The sequence below is a fragment of the Dipodomys merriami genome, unplaced genomic scaffold (genome assembly GCF_024711535.1).
Source record: "Dipodomys merriami isolate MVZ:Mamm:240054 unplaced genomic scaffold, mDipMer1.0.p SCAF_365, whole genome shotgun sequence".
NCBI classification, from domain to species: Eukaryota; Metazoa; Chordata; class Mammalia; order Rodentia; family Heteromyidae; genus Dipodomys; species Dipodomys merriami.
Window position 1 is genome coordinate 179,162 of NW_027205215.1, and position 16,464 is coordinate 195,625.

The following is a 16,464-nucleotide window of genomic DNA, read 5'->3' on the forward strand; positions in this document are numbered from 1 at the left end:
TTTGTAATAAAATATAATAAAACTGAGTGAAAGGGAAATAAGTGACTTTTTTCAACATAGCCTGTTCCTGGCCACCATTGACAGCTTGTTAACAGGTGTATGCATAGATAAGTGCTTTCCGTATGCACATCAACACATACAGCCCCAAGAATCCTTACCATCAGCATGGAGAGGAAAGGGAGATTTTCCTTAAAAGAAAGTTTTCTTGGACAAATATCTAGTCGGGTGCCTGGTACTCTTCTTTGGACCACATGCACACAGCTACTGGTCTCCCTATGGAACCTTAAGTCACCCACTACAGGACACTTTCTGCCCTCCATACCTTAGCTGGAGAAGACACTCATGTGGACAATGCTGCATTTTCCTTTCACCCCAACTAGGTCTCCTTCAAGCGCTAAATTGTGGTGTGAAAGGGAATGCAGAATGTTATGGGCCAAAGATGACTTTCTTCAAGGCTTAGAGAAAATGGCAGCCAAAGCATTAACAGGTTTAGAGGGCCTCTGACCCCATGCAAGACTTAATGCCTAATCTTGTTTCCTTAGCTTCATCGTTGTTCCTTTTGGTTACTTGTTTCTTTGTTTCATCTTCAGCTAGAGTCTTCCTATGTTACCTAGGTTGTTCCTATATTACCTGTGGCCTCCTGCCTCAATCTTTCAAGTGCTGTAATTACAAACCTGTACTATGATGCCCAACTCATATTTAACTCTCTTAAAAATATCCTCTCCTAAGCCAGATGCTGGTGGCGCATGCCCATAATTTTAGCTACTCAGGAGGCTAAGATCTGAAGATCATGGTTCAAAGCCAGGCCAGGCAGGAATGCTTGTGAGGCTCTTATCTCTAATTAACCAGCAAAAAGCCAGAACTGGAGCTCCAGTGGCTCTAGTGGTAGAGTGATAGCCTTGAGCAGAAGCAGCTCAGGAACAATGTCCAAACCCTGAATTCAAGTCCTACAGCTGGCACACACACAGAGAAAGTATCATCTGATAGAATATAAGATTATTTTAAAAATAAAGATGTATGGGCTGATAATTTAATAAACATTATTTTTTGTTATTTACAGCTAGACTTAATTCATTTTTATTTCATATTATTCTTTCCATGTTTTTCCACAATGGTCATGTATTACTTTTTTGGGCTCTACTGGAGTTTAAACTCCAGGCTTTATACTTGCTTAGCATACTTGCTTGGTGAATGCTCTACCACTTGAGCCATGACACCAGCCCAACCAGTTGATGGTTATTTTAGAGATGGAATCTCTTGGACTTTTCCTAGTCTGGCTTTGAATCATGACCATTATGCTTTAGCCTCTTGAGTAGCTAAGATTCCAGGCATAAGCCACAGATACTTATATATTACCTTTATCATCAGAAAAATAAGCAATTGTATTTTAAAACTAAGAGTTTAGTTAATACATTACATATAGACAAACGATCTATGACAAGGAAAAGAGAAAAATTACTATATGATCTAAGGGCTTGCTGACTCTAAAGCTAGTGTGTTTTCTTTCCTTTTTTAAAGATATATATCAATTTTATTGAGGTATAATTTTTTATTTTATTGTATTTTTATTTTGTGCAAAGGGGTTACAGTTACACGAGTAAGGCAATGAGTACATTACTTGTTGATCACTGTTACCCCTTCCCTTGTTACTGTCCCACTATCCCTTCCTTCCCCCACCTCCCACACTCATTCCCCCCCACCACAATTCCCCCCTCCACCTGAAGTTGTAAAGTTTATGTTCAATATACTGTCCTGTGGATATCCTTGTTGCAATGGGTCATCCTGTGCCCTTTTCAGCATTTTGTTATTCTCCTTCCACTCCTCAGATTAGACAAATGTATATACAAAATGCAGGGCCCCAAAATCAAGCACAGTGACAACAGGGGATATGCCATAGAGGAAAGAAAATACAAAGGAAACAACAACAACAAAATAAAATCACATGGTATATGTAAGGTCCGCTCCTGGATGGGAGCAGACTCCACCCTCCTCACAGCAATGTCTCCACCCAGTACCTGCGTTACCTGGGCAACTGGGACACCTGGAAGAGGTCACATCTGCATCCACTGAGGTCACATCTGAATTTGATGTGGCCACACCTTTCTCTGCCCATACCCTAGATAAGGCCTAGCCCAGGCCCAGACGCCCTCTCTCTGCTCTTTTCTAGCTCTTTCCTCTCTCTGCTCTCTCTCTCTGCTCTCTCTGCTCTTTTCTAGCTCTTTCCTCTCTCTTTCCTCTCTTTCCCAGCTTTCTCTCATTCCCAGGCCTTTCCCAGCCACATGGAGTGCCAACCTTGCCTGGTCCCAGCAGGTCTACTGAATAAACCTACCCCTCAACCTTGCCTGGTCCCAGCAGGTCTACTGAATAAACCTACCCCTTACCTGAGTACCACGTGTGTGCTGCTGTTCTTACTCGGCTACCTCTTTTTAAAAACCTAACATAATGGGCTGGGAAGGTGGCTCAGGGGTAGAGCGCTTGCCTTGCATGCATGAAGCCCTGGGTTCGATTCCTCAGCACCACATAAGCAGAAAACAAAAGCTGGAAGTGGCGCTGTGGCTCAAGTGGTAGAGCACTAGCCTTGAGCTGAAGAGCTGAGGGACAGTGCCCAGGCCCAGAGTTCAGGCCCACGACCGGACCCAAAAAAAAAAAAAAAAAACCTAACATAAATTTAAAACAATCACAATAAAGACAGATCTTTTGTGCCCATATCTTGGGGTTCATTTCATTTAGCATCATCTTTGTTTTTCAATGCTAATGTGATTTGAACTTTTGTTCATGTGTGGAATAAAACACAAAAGTTGAACCTGTCAGCCCATTGGGAAATCTTGCAGTGACTCTAGTTACCTACATTGAAAAGAAAAGTGCCCCCATACCTATTTTATAATTCTCTCAGAAAAAATACTATTATCTTTAAAAGTCAGAATGAATTAGTTATTCATATTTAGAATAGTTTCATACTATGCTAAAAAATGGAATGCTAACCTTGTTAGAAATGTTAATTCACATTGCCATGTGAGTTAAAAGTTAACTCATGTGTTCAAGAAGTTTTGAAATTCAGGTGAGGTCTATCCCGATGGAGCATCTGTGGCAACACATCATTGGAAACGCCTCCCAGAGTAAATTTGTGGTGTGCTTTACTCACAGGACTATTCTCTGTCTGCGGGAAGTAACTACAAGACACAAGAAAAAGAAAAAAAGAAAAAGAAAAGAAAAAGAAAAAGAAAGAAAAAAAGAAAAAAAAGGAAAAAAAAGAAGTTTTGAAATTCAAAAGTATGCAAAAGAAATACAATATATTTTCTAAGAAGGGAATATGTATAAAGATACAGATTTAGAAAAGTTGATTACAGATTCCCTGTAAACCTTTCCCATTACGAAGGCTGGATGAATCTTATTTAATAAAATCTAGATGTCTGGTAAATCCACCGAGTTTGCAATTAACCTACGAATGCTTAGTGGACAGGTTTCATCATGAATTCAGCATTTCTGCAAACAAGAAGTACAGTGTGAACTGAGAAAGCAAAATGTTTCCAATATCCTGTCATTTGCAGGGCAAAAGGCCAAGTAACAAGTTCATGGAAGTTGTGCTTCACATCAACATTCCTACAGAAAACAATGGTAGGCATAGATAGGAGGATTGTGACCCAGGCTGGCCTAGGAATACATGAGAGTCACTATTTGAAAACAGCTAAAGCAAAATAACTAAAGAGCAGTCCTAAGAACATGTCTCAGTGGTAGAATAAGCATAAGGTCCTGAGTTCAAACCCAAATACCACTAAATAAGGGGAGAAAAAAACAATACATGGCTTGTTGTTGAAGTAGATGCCTCATGGGGATTCGGAAGAACTTCACAAAAGGTATAGGGCAGACAAAACTTACAAAGAATTATTAGCTGACAACTCTCCTGAGTTTTCTCAGAGTAATCCAACGAGCTAAGAATCTCTCAAAGCTCAAATCAAATAACAGCAAAGAAAACCACGACTAGACAGAAACAAAAGGAGCCATACGAATCAAAAGCCTATTAAACATAGAGGAACTGTATGAAAGTTATAAACAAGATACTGGTGGCTAGAAGATGATGAAAGTATCCTAAAAGCATAGAGGAAAAAAAGCACTTTTTAACTTAGAATATATATTTAAGAAATTATCTTGAATATTAGAAATGAAAACAAAAAATTAAACAGTATCCTCACCAGCATGTGGTTTTGCAGAAAAAGAAAACTCTGATCTTCAAATTCATATGAAATAGCCATGATTGCAAAATAGTTGAAATGATTTTGAAATTTTTGAATGTGGTTTTTTATTATAAAAATACTATACAGGGGGGTTACAGTTACATGAGCAAGGTAATGAGTACATTTCCTATCAGGCATTGTTACCTCCTCCTTTGTTTTTCCCCTACCATCCCTTCCCTCCCACCTCCAACTTCAAAGCTACAGTAATTAGAACAGTGGTACTGGTGTAAAAGCAGACTAAAAATCTGGGAGTCCAGAAATGCACACATAGACCTATGGCCAATAGATTTTTGACAAGAATGGCAAGTGCCCTCAACAGAGAAATAATAATCTCGGTAGCAGATAGTGCTGAAATGATGGAATTTGCAATACAGTTAAGTTAGACCCCTGCCTCACACCACAAGCAAGAATGAGCTCAAAATGGATCAGTGGTTTACACATAAGAATGAAAACTATGAAATTCTTAGGAAAAACACAGGAACAAATCTTCCTGATGGAAATGTGGCAGTGGATTCTTAACTATAACACCAGAAGACACAGCAAGGAAAGAAAAAAAATAGGTAAATATTATTTCATAACCATCGAAAACCTTTGTTTATCAAAGAAGATTATCAAGAAAATGAAGAGAGAATCTATGGGATGAGAAATTGTATTTTTATATTGTATATCTGGCAGAATTCAATAACCAGAATATCTATCTACCTACCTATGTATTATCTGTCTACCCATCATCCTACTAGTCCTCCTAAACTCAAAATAAAAAGACAAATAACTGGAGCTGGGAAGGTGGCTCAGTGGTAGAGTGCTTGCCTTGCATGCATGAGGCCCTGGGTTCGATTCCTCAGCACCACATAAGTAATAAGAAAAAAGCCAGAAGTGGCACTGTGGCTCAAGTGGTAGAGCGTTAGCCTTGAGCTGAAGAGCTGAGGGACAGCGCCCAGGCCCAGAGTTCAGGCCCCACCACCGGACCCAAAAAAAAAAAAAGAAAAAGAAAAAGAAAGAAATGGACTCATTACCTTACTTATGTAACTAAAACCCCTCTGTACATCTCCTTGACAATTAAAAAAAATAAAATGAGATAAGGATGTGAAGAGACATTTTCCTCAAGAAGACATATAAATAACCAGTTAGCTCATGAGACAGTAGTCAACATCATCTTCATTAGGAACACACAAACCACAGGTAGTACTTCACATCTACTAAGGTGATTATAATTTTTTTTTTTTTGGTCCTGAGGCTTGAACTCTGGGTCTGGGCACTGTCCTCAGCTTTTCAGCTCAAGGCTATCGCGCTCTACAACTTGAGCCACAGTGCCACTTCCAGTGATCATAATTTTTTTTAAACTACATAAAACTGGGGCTGGGAAGGTGGCTCAGTAGTAGCGCGTTTGCCTTGCATGCTTGAGGCCCTGGGTTCGATTCCTCAGCACCACATAAGCAAAAGGAAAAAAGCCGGAAGTGGCGCTGTGGCTCAAGTGGTAGAGCGCTAGCCTTGAGCTGAAGAGGTGTCAGGCCCAGAGTTCAGGCCCCACGACCGGACTCAAAAAAAAATTATATAAAATTAAGGAAAACAACAAATGTGGGCAAGGATATGGAACAACAATAGTGCATCTGTATTGGGAACTAGGTTAACCTTTCCTCCAAAAACTTTTATTATAGAGTCATCATGTGATGAAGCAATTCCACTCTTAGGGACATATTAAAAACAAACAAACAAACAAAGGCAAGGTGCTGGTGGCTCACACCTGTAATCCTAATTACTTAAGAGGCTGAGATCTGAGGATCATGGTTCAAAGCCAGCCCATGCAGGAAAGTCTATGAGGCTCTACAAAAAGCTGAAAGTGGATCTGTGGCTCAGGTGGTCAAGTTCTAGCCTTGAGCACAAAAGCTCAGGGAGAACACCCATTCTCCCAGTGCAAGCCACAGGACCAGCACAAAAAGTAAATGAGGAAAAGAAAAATGTGGAGTTAGCAGATATTTACACATCATATTAATATTACTATTATTCAAAATGGCTGAAAGAAGGAAAATCACCCAGCATCTATCAGCTGATGATTGGATAAACAGATGTGGCCTATGGTGCAGTCATATAAAGGAAAGGAAGCTTAACAGATCTGCATCATAAATGGACTCTGAAATCATAAGAAGTAAAGTAAGCCAGACAAAATGGACAAATCACATGGTTCCAATTTTAGGAGATCTTGGTGGAGAAATGGAAGTAGATTAGAGGTTAGCAGGGCCTGGGGGCGGGAAGAATGGGAAGTGGTTGCTTCCTGGTTGGTAACAGAGTTTTGGGGGAGTGATAAGACTTTAGGAATAGTGTTGACAATGCCAGGGTCTCATAAATGTTGCTGACACCACTGAACTTGCACCTATAACATGGTTAAATAATGTCATCAATTACAAAGAAAAAATCAAGTTTTGTTTTTACTTCAAAGAAAAATTCAAAGACAAATGCAAGAAAAAGAAAATCAAACACACTTTCAGGTAATCAAAGCCAGAGTGGCTTTATTGCCAATAGCAGTGAATGCAAGAAAGGTCAAAGGAAGTTTTCCAGCCTGAAAGGAAATGACACAAATGAAAATCAGGATTGAAAGGAAAGGAGGAAAAGAGAATTTAAGGATGTGGGAAAATAGCAAGATCTGTCTTTCCTTCATTTCACTAAGTGTGAATTGGCTAAAATAAAAATAATTTTAAAATGTGTTTTGGGATCAAAACATGTGCAGAAGTAAAATGCATGACCACAATAGTAAAAGGAAAGGGAAGGGATGCAGTGAAATTTTATTGTAGTACATTTCTTACATTACATGTGAAAGTATAATATTAAATCTACACAGACTAAGAAATTAAAGACATAGTAGAATCTCTAGAGAAACTATAAAATTCAATAGTATAATGAGGCAGTTAAGCATATAAACAGAAATAAAAGGAAATTCTTAAAAATATTCAAGAGATGAAAGAAAAAGAAAAAAACTACACAAACCAAAGCAAATAGAAAACCAACAATAAGGTGAAGGATTTAAGTCACAATGAACATCAATTGCAAATGGACTAATAAGTTCAAAGCAGAGACTGCAGACTGGTCTTTTTTGAAAAAGCAAATTCCAAGTATATACCACTATGGAAATAAGATGAAACTTAAATATAAACACAGATAGGTTGAAAACTGAAAGGGGGAAATGTGCAGTACAGAATGAGTGTAATATACTAGTAATAACAAAAAAGTTTTCAGAATTAGGAATAGCAGCATAGATAAAGTTATTTTCCAATGATAAGAAAGTTATTCATTAATAGAATAAAATGACCTTAATGGAAATGCTTCTAACAACAACATTTCAAAATAATATGAAGAGAAATGGACAGAACTCAAAGGAGAAATAAACTTGTTACATGTACTAGATTTTATTTTCTGAGTATTGCCTATGAACACATGAATTGGAAGACTATTATTAAAATATTAGTCCTCCCAACTTTGATATATAGATCTGCTTTTAATAGTAAGATGGCTTTGAATAACATTTGGTAGAAATGGATATGTGGAAGTTAAAATGTATGTGTAAGTGCCTAGAATGGCCTAGAATATTATATTTAAAAAGGATAATATGATAGTTCTTATTACACTGACTCTAAAACTTAACTTGTGGTAAAACCACATAATAAAAATAGTAAATAATAATAATTATGAGAGTATACATAGATTAATGGACTAGATCAATAACAGAAAGGCCAAAAATAAAAATACATAGTTTTAAAAGTTCTATCAAGGTCAGGCACCAATGGCTCAGTCCTGTAATCCTAGCTACTCAGGAGGCTGAGATCTAAGGATCACAGTCAGGGACAAGGAAGTCCATGAGACTCTTGTGTTCAATTAACCAGCAAAAAGCTAGAGATGAAGGTATGGCTCAAGTGGTAGAGTGTCAGCCTGGAACAAGAACAGTGTAAGAGACTGAGTTCAAGCCCCAATACCACTGCCCCACACACATACATGCACGTGCACACACACACACACACACACACACACACACACACACACACACACACACACTATCAAATTTTAACACATTTTAACAAATTTCATAGAACTCAATAGAGAAAGGAAAGTTTTCCCCCAAATGTTGCTGTAGCAGCAGGAGCTATGTATGGGAAAAATGAATCTTACTTGCTGTGTTGCATGATATATAAATAGATACTCATTTGAAATAGAGATAGGACTAAGGTAAATGATTGTAAGATTTTATTTACCATGCTGTGTTTAAAAGTTCATATCATTTCCTATTATCTTGGCACTAAGACATAAATCTGCATGCCATATGCCTTGATTCAAATTATTTGGCCACTTTTCAGTTTTTACATTACTACTTTGCAGCCTGTGACATTCTGGAACATTCTGCCCTTGAAACAGGCTCTTTCTTTTGCTTCTCTGTGAACACATTTTCTCTTCTCTTCATTTGCCCTTCCCTTCTCTCTTTCTTTTTTACTCAATACCTCTATAGCAGATAACCCCTTCCCAAGCTCAGATTTAGCTCAAATTTTAAATTTACCTTTCTTCTATCATGCCCATAAAAGCCTTAAGTTTTGAGACCTTGACATTTCAGACTCAGTGTTCCATGGGGATGGTTGTTGTCAACCTGCTCTCATGCCTGGATAAGAGTACTAATGATGGTATATCATTTTATTGACCATGTTGACTCTATACATAGTCAGCTCCATGATTCAATTAGACACAAACCCTTATTCTCCCCATTCTGGGCGACTACTTCCCGCAACTTCTAAGCCGCCCATGAAAGCCATCATAACTTCCTTACCTGCTGGCTCTGTTTCTTCTCTTATCATACCCATTTCCTCTTCACAATGCAAAATGTTCCTAAGGTATATCCTGGTTCAAATAACTGTGTTTCAAGGCTTCCAAGATCTGACCTTGACTTAGCATGTCCTGCTTATTTTAAATACTTGATTCTGTCTTGGTTGATCGGGGAGAATAATAACTGATTTACTGATTTACTGTAATCATGTTTACTCTGATGATCTGTTACAGATCATCTTAAGATTCAACTTGTATTACCCACCCCGGCTGCCAGCTTAACCACCAACTTGATTCTTCCTCTTCTCTTCTCATCCAATTTCTCTGGACACAGCATCCTGATTTTTTTTTTTAGGGGAGAGGGGGTGGGGGGAGGGCTTTCCTAGTGACTCCTCCCATTACCACCTTGCCATCTTATTTTTTGGAGCACTGCTTTACTCATCATGATGGCATTTGTTCAGCTTTCCTGTTTGTGAACCAACCCTTTGGCTTGCCCTCCATCTGCCCTGGTTAGAACTATCACTTCAGGAAGCGCTGCTGGTAATGGCTCCTGGCACTTGAGCTATAATCTCTTCATTGGCTTTTATATCAGAGGAATGAGCCCAGAACACTCCAAATCCAGCCCCTGTGATTTTTTTTTTTTAAATAGAACCACAGTATAGGTTTCTGGGATTTTCTGAAGTCTATCACAACACATCTCATTTCAATAAAACACCCTATGTTCTTTCTATTATTTTTTCACTCTTAGAATACTGTAGTAACTCCATATATTTGAAGGCACATTTCATAACCCTAAATCTTTCCTTTCTAATCTAAACATCTCAGCCCCTTTAATCACAGTCTCCGGTCTGACTGATTTCCTCCAGTTTGGCTTTTTTACAATGGTTGAAGGTCAGAATTTCAAAACAATAACCCAATTATGCTTTGACTGGTTTGGACTTGAATGGCCTTTATACTATTTGTAATTAACTTTTCTCTATCCTCTTTTTGTTTTGATGATGATGGTGATGATGATGCAGGTTGAGCTATCTTAAGATCTTTTCTATTCTGGACTCAATAGATGGTTCCAGCCTCATCTCAGATCCGAAGCATGAAGCCAGTGAATGACAGACACCTTACAAACCACAAAGGCATCTGTTTTCAATAGATTCTGCGCAGCAGTGTGCAGAGACTGACCACGATGCCGTGGGTACAGCCAGATGAGGGGGCACATAGCTTTCTGCTTGTTGTAGTTCCTTTCAGGCCTTCCCCTCATTCACCAAAGCCTGAATGCCAATGAGTGAGGCATTTCTTAGAAAGAAAACATTAAACCCATGCTCAATTACTTTTCAGTATTCCGTGCACCTGCCGGCTCTATATGTCATTTTCCCACCTAAGAAACTTTCTCCTTGGTGCCTGGGCCTTTCAGAGTCATGTTGTCAGTTCCAATGACCTGTCCACATCTGCATAAAAGATTCTGGTTTCACCATGCCTGACTCATTTTCCTTGAGACTCCAGGGGAAGCGACAAGATATCATTTGGCCTCCATTTCTTTCCTTCTTCGAATCCTGCTTATCACTGATGAACTTTTAATCTTAAAAACCATCAGAATCTTAACAAAAGTTCTATAGCATACTACTTGTTCCTCTTTGGCAATCTGCCTCCATTCACCAGTATTACTCATGAATTTGTGATTCTTTCTTTCTTTCTTCTTTTTCTTTTATAATTGGGCTATAATACATTTTACATTCCTTCTTATTCTCCCAGGCATTGACTTGTCCTACCCTTTTCTCACAGAGACCTCTGTCTAAAATATCTTGCTCAGTGTTGTCTGGAACTTCACTTTTAAGACCAGGGTTCTACAAAGGTGTCATCTTTTATCATAGTCTGGCACAGGGCAAATCCCCTAACAGAAGTTCACCAAAAACTGCTTCTTAATGGATGAAAGTAAACACATTTTGTGAACTGTTGTGAGCTGGACATGGTGCCTCATGACTATAATCCCAGCTACTCCAGAGAAACACTGGTGTTAGAGGTCAGCTTAGGAAAAAGTAAGATTTCAGCTCAAAAACAAACTAGAAGCAAAAGGATTAGGATATAGTTCAAGTGGTAGAATGCTTGCCTATTAATTAACAGGGAGGGAAAAAAACAACACTTGTTAGCTATTTTTGATATGTATCTGGATATTTTACATTTTATTAATTTATCATTCTATCTCTTTGTGGTAATTATTGTGTTTTGTTATTAATTTTTTGTTGGCTTTATAAAATGAAGTTGGGGAGCCTTCTCTATTTTATATGTTCTAGATCAACTTAATTGTGGCCCACACACTTGACTTTACATTGGTAGCACTGGAATTGACCCCGTTCTAATACTTGCTCCTTTCTGTGTTTATTGTTCAACTAGTCTGGGATGAGGACTGGGCTTTGGTTCGCTTACAAATTCCCTGGAGATGAGCTAGGCACTGGTGGCTCACACCTGCAATCCTAGCTCCTCAGCAGACTGAGAGATCTAACAATGGAGGTTCAAAGCCAGCCAAGACAGAAAAGTCCATGAGACTCTTGTTTCCAGAAGTGGAGGTATGGTAGAGAGCCAACTTTGAATGAAGAAACCAAATAAAAGCATGAGATCCTGAGTTCAAGCCATAGTATGGGTACCATACTAAGAGAAAGTTCCCCAGGTGATTGTCATTTGTAGCCAACTGAGAATAATCAATGTAAATCACATTGCAAGGATCTATACCTAACTTGAAAATCCAAAATTTTAACTGCCCTAGCATCTGAACCCTGAGCATGATATGATGTCAGAAGTGGAAAATTCCACACCTGACTTCATGTGACAAGTCACTGTTAAAACACAAGTGCACTGAAACACGGTATAAAATCACCTGCAGGCCTTGTGTGTGAAATACACATGTAATATAAATGAATTTTGTGTTTAGACAGGTCCCAGCCCAAACGTATCTCATTATGTATATGCAAATATTCCAAATCAGAAAAATCAGAAATCTACAATCCTTTTAGTCCCAAGCATTTCTGATAAAAGATACTCAGCCTGTAGTTTAAAAGTCCTTATTAGGACTGCATATATTGTACATAGTGTGACAATCATCATTGTATAGACTTTCCATCCTATTTATTTATTTAGTTTAGGGTTTTTTGTTTTTTGTTTTGTTTTGTTTTGTTTTTGCCGGTCATGGGGCTTGAACTCTGGGCCTGGGTGCTGTCCCTCAGTTTTTCAGCTCAAGGTTAGCGCTCTACCACCTAAACCACAGTGCCACTTCTGGCAATTTCTGCATATATGGTGCTGAGGAATCAAACCCAGGGCCTCATGCATACAAGGTGAACACTCTACACTGAGCCACCTTCCTAGCCCCAGTTATTTAGTTTCTTATTTAATATTTACTTAGTTATTTATTTAGTTAAAGTTTGAGAATTTTCCTCACTTAGCTTCAATATTGATATGCTCCTTATAAACCCTGCAGGACTTCCTGTCAAATGCAGGGTAGGCAAAAGTGAGAGACCCTATTTGAGAGACAAATTAAAAGAAAAAGGACAACCTGCCTAGGACTCCTTGGCACAGGCCTAATAGAGACCCAGAAACACAACAAATCAAAGAAAGGTTGGACAAATGGGATTACATGAAGTTGCAGAGTTTCTGCATGGCAAAGGACATAGCTAGCAAGATTAGTAGAAAGCCCACGTATTGGGAGAAGATCTCCACTAGCCATACAACAGACAAGGGTCTCATATGTAAAATATACCTGGAACTCAAAAAATTAAATCCCCCAACAACAAATCCTCAAAGAAACAACTGCCCAATAAATAAATGGGCTAAAGACTTAAAGAGAAACTTCTCTGAAGAGGAAAGAAGGATGGCCAATAGACACATGAAGAAATGCTCAACCTCCCTAGCCATAAAAGAAATGCAAATCAAAACAACATTGAGATTCCACCTCACCCCAGTTAGGATGGCTATAATCAAGAACTCTAATAACAACAGATGCTGAAAGGGATGTGAACAGAAGGGAACCTTACTGCATTATTGGTGGGAGTGTAAACTTGTTCAACCACTTTGGAAAGCAGTATGGAGGTTCCTCAAAAGACTCCACATACAGCTCCCCTATGACACAGCAATCCCACTTTTGGGCATTTACCCAAATGATCACAAACAAGACCATACTAAAGCTACCAGCATGACTATGTTTATTGCAGCCTTATTTACCATAGCTAAGATATGGAACCAACCCAGATGCCTCTCAGTAGATGAATGGATCAAGAAAATGTGGCATATATACACAATGGAATTCTATGCCTCCATCAGAAAGAATGACATTGCCTCATTTGTTAGGAAATGGAAAGACTTGGAAAAATTTATATTAAGTGAAGTAAGCCAGGGCCAAAGAAACTTAGGTCCCATGGTTTCCCTTATTTGCAATAACTAGTATATGTCTGAGTCAAGCAGAAAAGGTCAGATAAGTTGATGTTAGGGAAATGAACCCTAAGATATGTATTCAAATGTTTTTTTATTTTCTAACACAGTTATAAGATGATTTCTTTGTTGCTTTGTATGTCCCTCCCCCCGGTATAACCCCTGCTTTCACTGTATTTGATGTTGGTAAAATGTGTAGAGGGGAAGGGGAAAAATAAATTGTTTAAATAGGGATACAGGTGGACCCATTGCAACAATGAGATGTACAGGTTGTTATGTTGAAAACGAACTTTACAACTTTGTGGGTGGGGTAAGATGGGGGGGGGAGGAGGATGGGAAGGGATGGGAAGGGGAAACAAAGGAGGAGGCTACAATGCTTGATAAGAAATGTACTCATTATCTTGCCCATGTAATTGTAACCCCTCTGTACAATATTTTCACAATTAAAAAGAAAAAAGAAAAAGGACAACCTGGGCAGGCTCCTGTGGCTCATGCCTGTAATTCTAGACACTTAGGAGGCTGAGACCTGGGGAATAGAGATTCAAAGCCAAAATGGGCAGAAAAGTTCTTAAGACACTATGTCCAATAAACCAGCAAAAATTGAACTGGAGATATGGTTCATGAGGTAGACCACACTTGGGTATGATTGGTGGAATACTCCATATGTTGAAATGGAACCCTGAAATGGAGCCCTGCCTGTTTAAATGTTAATGATACAGTGCACAAAGATTGCCAGGACCTTTCAAGGTCCCATATTCCATATTCCATCCTCCAAGACCCAGCCTTCTGAAGTTCCTTTTGCCTTTTAGGGTTTATGGAGTCATGCATGGATTTCCCCTCAGGACTTCTAGATGCTCTTGTCCACTCACAAGAGAAAAGCTTCTGCTTCCTTTTCCTGGGTATTTAAATCAAGGGCAGTTAGAAAAGAAAAAGTACTAAACAGATAATCATCTCCCCAAAGCTCAGAAAATTCAACCACTGAATTAATGATCAACAGTTTAGCATTGGATATGTGCAGCTCTGGAGAGCAGATTAAGGAGGATGAGACACTTTCCCTGTCTTTAGTTGTTTATATAAAATAAATCGCTTTGCCCTGCAGCAGGTGTGATAAGACAGAATGTGATAACTACTTTCACAAATTCACAAGGGAATCGCTGGCCAGTGAAGACTTTCCTGCTCAGATATGGGAAAAGTGTTAGGGAGAATGCAACATACTGAAGGGGGAAAGGCCTTGAAAGATGGACACCATTTTAACAGGTGGAAATTTTACTGAACAAATTTTAACTGAACAGGGCAGAGAGCCAATTGACCAAGGATGGCTATCTGGAAATGTGGGATTTTAGTTGGTTGGTGGTGTGCAAGGTGTGATGAATTGAGATAATTGATAATTGCTTCTCTGTAGACCAAATGACAAGTAGTAGAGGGCCATGTTGTGTCACATGAATATGAAGATGCAAAATATTGGAGGGTCAGAGTGTCTTGGTTGCAGCTTGGATGCTCTTGTGATGTTGGGACATTTTATCTTTGGGCAGTATGTGTGCCACACATTTCTGTCGCAGGTACATCTGGCAGTGGGTGTGGAATACATCCCAGGTAGGCTGGAGGGAATGGAAGCAATGATCTAGAGGCTCTGCATTCATTCAAGTAGGAGCAGAATTGGAAGGAGAAATGCTTGACATGAGCAAAGTAATGACTTTGGGAGATGGACTAGCTATTAGAAGGAAAAGTTTTTGATGGTCATGGGGCTTGAACTCACAGCCTGGGCTCTGTCCCTGAGCTCTTTTGCTCAAGAGTAGTGCTTGACCACCTTGAGCCACAGCACCACTTCTGGTTTTTCAGTGGTTAATTGGAGATAAAAGTCTCATGGGACTTTTCCGCCTAGGCTGGTTTAGAACTTCAGTTCTCAGATCTCAGCCTCCTAAGTAGCTGGGATTACAGATGTGAGCCACCAGCACCTGGATAGGAGGAATTACTAAGATGACTAAGGGAGTTTGTGATTTTTCTGTCGTGTATCCGTAGGACTTCCCTATTACTGTTATAGCAAATATTGCCAAACTAAACAGCTCAATACAACACAAGCCTATTATCTTAGAGCTAGGAAGTCTAAAATGAATCTTATAGGGCACATTTGCATTGTGTGTGAGGCTGCACTGCTCCTAGAGGTTCAAGGGTGGGGATATTTACTCATGCCTACAGCTTCTAGAGACCACCTGCATTCTCTGGCTTGTGGCCCCTTCCTTCCTCTTTAAAGTGTGTCACTGTTTGTCATCAATCTCTCTTTCTGACCAATTACATCACCACTGTTTCCCTCTAATAAAGGCCTTTGTCTCTATTGATTCCATTTCAGTAATGCAGGATAACCTCCAATCTTTCACATGTGCAAAGTCTCTTTTTCTATATAAGGTAATATATTCACTAGTTCCTGGGGGGGGGAGGGTGTCAAACATAGATATATTGGGGGAGGGGGTATTATTTAGACCACTACATATAAAATTTGAGCTATGTGTCTCTTTTCCAAATTGCCTAATTTCAACTACATGAGAATTAATAAGATTGTGGTTGTGTCTATTTGGACAGCTTGGCATCTCTCCCTCTTACTCTTATTAGTCTGAAACACCAGGAAACACTTCGTTTGCATTCTAAAATTTCTACTTTTGCTTTTCCTTGCTTTTCCGTTTTCTTTCTTTGCACTTTTTTTTTCTTCTTCAAAGTTTACCAAATGGAAAAAGTGTGATAGATACAAATATTAAGCATATGCTGTACTTCAGGCCCCAAGTAATTTCCTCAAGAATTTGATGGCAGATGGTCGTTCCAACATAAGAACCCAGATGTTTCTTTTAAATTCAACAGAAAGAACATGAACAGCCTTAGATAATGAGCATAAATCATCGGGGATCTTATGATGTTCTTCAGACCAACACAGCAAAACTTATCTGGACAGTGTCAGCCCTTCTTCCTGCCCTTAACCAGCGGAGGGTCTAAGATGCATTTCTCTTTTTAAGATTACTTGTGTTCTGCCTCA

At 39.1% G+C, this 16,464-nt stretch overlaps 1 non-coding gene across 1 annotated transcript; it reads left to right on the forward strand.

Moving 5' to 3' along the window:
• The first annotated feature begins 3,057 nt into the window (after positions 1 to 3,057).
• Positions 3,058 to 3,183, forward strand: LOC138804460 (small nucleolar RNA SNORA18). Its single transcript, XR_011365269.1, has one exon. It is a non-coding gene; the product is annotated as a small nucleolar RNA SNORA18 (small nucleolar RNA).
• The last annotated feature ends 13,281 nt before the right edge of the window (positions 3,184 to 16,464 follow it).